Here is a 3,709-nt window from a genome sequence, read left to right as displayed (position 1 = left end):
TGATGGGAGGAGGGAGAGTATCAGGAAAAATAATTATGGGCACCAGGCTTCATACCTGGGTGATAAAATAATGTGTACAACAAACTCCTATGACACAAATTTACCGAAATCACAAACCTGCATATGTACCCTGAATTTAAAATAAACCTTAAGGGCCGGGCGCAGTGGCTCACGCCTGTAATCCCAGCACTTTGGGAGGCCGAGACGGGTGGATCACAAGGTCAGGAGATCGAGACCATCCTGGCTAACACGGTGAAACCCCGTCGCTACTAAAAGTACAAAAAAACCTAGCCGGGCGAGGTGGCGGGCGCCTGTAGTCCCAGCTACTCGGGAGGCTGAGGTTGGAGAATGGCTTAAACCCAGGAGGCGGAGCTTGTAGTGAGCCGAGTTCGCGCCACTGCACCCCAGCCTGGGTGACAGAGCAAAGACTCCGTCTCAAAAAAAAAAAAAAAAAAAAAAAACAAATAAAATAAACCTTAAGAAGAAGAATTTCTTTCAAAAAATTTGTTAAATGTTTCATAAATACTGGAATCTCCACTATTAGACAGTCATTTCAAACAACACTAATTTCAGATGATCCCTTTTATTTAGACACCATGCATTTCTTTGTTTTGATCTAAAGTCACTGTCTTATATCAGCCTACTTTTAAAAAATTCTACTTAAAATATGTTTATAGTTTTAAAATAAATATATTGCCAGCTTGGAGAGATGTGGGGTACTTGTCTATATGCATTCATTATCAATTCACTACAAAGGCTGTGGCAGCCACCACCAGAGTTCTTATGCCTCCTTTTGTGGAAGCTATCAATTCATTATTTAACATGTATTTTATGTATGACCCATTCCAGGGCTTCCCGGCCTTTGTTAGCATTTGAAAATATCGTTCTTGCCATCAGTTCTTCAAGGTAACTGTTGAGGCTGCCTCCTTTCAGTGATTATGGCTTCCTGAGTCAAAATAATTTTTTTCTGTGTCCTGAGGATGTGGTTTGTATATAAGTCTCTCATCTACTGAAACCATGTTTTAAGTGAAATATTAGTAGATTTAAGTTCCATTGCTTTTTCTATAGGATTAACTACAGAATATTCTAGCACATATGTTTTGTTTCTTGCTGTACCAATAAGAGACTTGTAGTTCCCACTCTGTGCAGAGAAGTCTGTGGCTGTGCAACTCTTCATTGGGATCTATAGGTCTGTCCAACACATCAACCCACACCATGCTCTGGTTCATAGGGCTTTTGCGTATTTGTGCATTGCAACTGTTGTAACGATTTCCCACATGTGGTCAAAGATTGCTCTGAAGTCCAGATCTTGATGGTGCAGGCAGTCCAGGAGATGTCTGGACAGTGCAGGGGAAAATGAGGCAAAGAGGTTACACCTGCCCCACTGTACCCCCAGCACCCCAACCAGCTTCGCAGTAGGCAGGTGCCATCGGCCTCATGTGAAGGACATTCCAACCCTCTCTCCCACCCTTATTACAATGTAAACTTTAAATTATTTAAAGGAGGGGTCCCCAACTCCTCAGACAGCGCACCTGTACTGGACCCTGGCCTGTTAGTGAGGCAGGAAAATAGGGTCTGGGAGCCGGGAACATAAAGCGCATTCACACTTCAGCTACAACAGGAAATATCCTCTCCATAGGGCATACACTGAGCAAATGACTTTGTAACTTTACTTCATCCTCTTCATTTACATAGGGCATACCCCAAATAGAGGGTATTTAAACTCACAAAAAATTCTGTAACAGGGCCTTCGAGCCTCTATGCTCAGGCCCAATCACACTGTGGAGTGTACATTTGTTTTCAATAAATCCCTTCATTCCGTCCTTGCTTTGCTTGTGCATTTTGTCTAATTCTTTGTTCAAGACGCCAAGAACCTGGATACCCTCCACCGTTAGCATTAGGAGCCCTGTGGCACAACAGGAGGGGAGCGGCAGGCAGACCAGCGTTACCACCTGAGCTCCACTTCTTGTTAGATCGGCAGAGACATTAGATTCTCATAGGTGCACGAAGCCTATTGTAAACTGCACATGCAAGGGATCTACCTTGTGTGCTCCTCCTGAGAATCTGACGCCTGATTATCTGAGGTAGGGCAGCTTCATCCCCAAACTATCCCTGTCTACCAACCCCCATCCATGGAAAAATTGTCTTCTACAAAACCAGTCCCTTGTGCCAAAAAGGTTGGGGACTGCTGATTTAAAGAACACTGTTAATGTCTGTTCCCTACCTTCATCCGGAGGGCCACGGTACGTCTTGAAGCAACTCCAGCAAGTGACCCAGCTGTCCCCTCCCACCCTGCTAGTATCCACAGCTCCTCAAAGGCCCCCTGAAATTTAAACTAAAGCATGATCGCGCCACTGCACGGCAGCCTGGGGCTACCCAGGAAGACTAGCGAGACCCCAGCTCAAAAAAAAAAAAAAAAAAAAAAGAAAGTTCTGAGCTGGGTCCCTGCCCCCTTTCTGTCTGCTTCAGGCCCATCTATACCAATCTTGATTTACCAGCTCAAAATCAATTTCACGGGTGGAGAACAGGGAAAGGATTTAATTAATGTGTACAGTTTCAATGGAAGAACTATCATAATTGTGAGTACATCAGGAACGGTGAGTTCCTTAACACATTACATATTATTCATTCCATGAAGAGAGTTTCTCTAAATGAAAAATGTTTAGGACGTTCAGGAGGGGAAGAACAAATTAAGGAATGATCTCCACAGCAGAGACCTCAAGGCTCTTGTGCGTGCAGGGCACAGTTCCAGCGTAAAAGTCCGCAGGGACAGTATGAGGGTCCCCACTGAGGTGCCTCGGGCTCCTTCCAGGGCAGTGTTCGTTGAAGCAGGTCGTACCACAGGCTTGCTGAAAGCCTGGGGTTCCTCTCCTTTCCGGGTTCCTTCCTGATGGAATCGTGGATTTTCAGCAGCTTCCGGGGGCGGCCTGGACTGCAGAGGTCGCCATGGGCTTGTGTCCTTCCACCTGCGCAGGCGCTGGCATCTCCAGGCTTCATCAGACCGCTTTGGACCTCGCCGTAGGTAGCATTTGCGTCTTCTTGAGGTGACTGAAGCCTGTCTTTGGTTTCAGCCATTGATTCCTCGACATGGGAGTCTCGAGGCCGTTTTTGGCCCCTCTCATCTCCGGGAAGGGCTCCGTGCCCGGTGGAGGCGCAGTGCAGCAGCCAGCCCACAGCAGAGCTCCGGTAGAGCTGATGGCATTGGCAGGAATGGCGACTCAGCACAGGGAAGTTATCCAGTGCCCAGGCCCAAGCTTGCTCTCGGTTCAGGTCCCGTGGCATGTGGGGCTCTTCCAAGGTTGGTGGATGGAACTCCATAGCCTCAGCCTCGAAAGGCTTGACTAGGCCCAGCCGTAGCTAGTCTAGGAAAAGAGCAAATGGCTCAGTCCATCACCGACTGTGGGCTTTTATAGCATTCTGTCTTGTATAGGAAGTCGTATACCAAAATTCAATCTTGTGGGGATTAACACTTTTTTACCATGCTAATTGCTTCAGACTGTGATAAGATTATGGTAAAAATTTTATTATTCTGGGAAGTCCTTGGGTTTTTATTGGATCAGGCAGTAATAGGGTGGGGCAGGGGAGTGAGAGAATGGGTCCAGTTATTGGCAGTTTCTTTCTTTTTTTTTGTTTTTTTTGAGATGGAGTCTCGCTCTGTCGCCCAGGCTGGAGTGCAGTGGCCGGATCTCAGCTCACTGCAAACTCCGCC

General features: G+C 46.6%; 1 pseudogene; it reads right to left on the bottom strand.

Moving 5' to 3' along the window:
* Nucleotides 1–490: 490 nt before the first annotated feature.
* LOC102125388 (PRELI domain containing protein 3B pseudogene) lies at nucleotides 491–1,898 on the bottom strand (annotated as a pseudogene).
* Nucleotides 1,899–3,709: the final 1,811 nt, after the last annotated feature.

The sequence above is a fragment of the Macaca fascicularis genome, chromosome 6, assembly GCF_037993035.2.
Source record: "Macaca fascicularis isolate 582-1 chromosome 6, T2T-MFA8v1.1".
In the NCBI taxonomy this organism is placed as follows: domain Eukaryota; kingdom Metazoa; phylum Chordata; class Mammalia; order Primates; family Cercopithecidae; genus Macaca; species Macaca fascicularis.
This window is presented reverse-complemented; position numbering and strand designations above follow the sequence as displayed.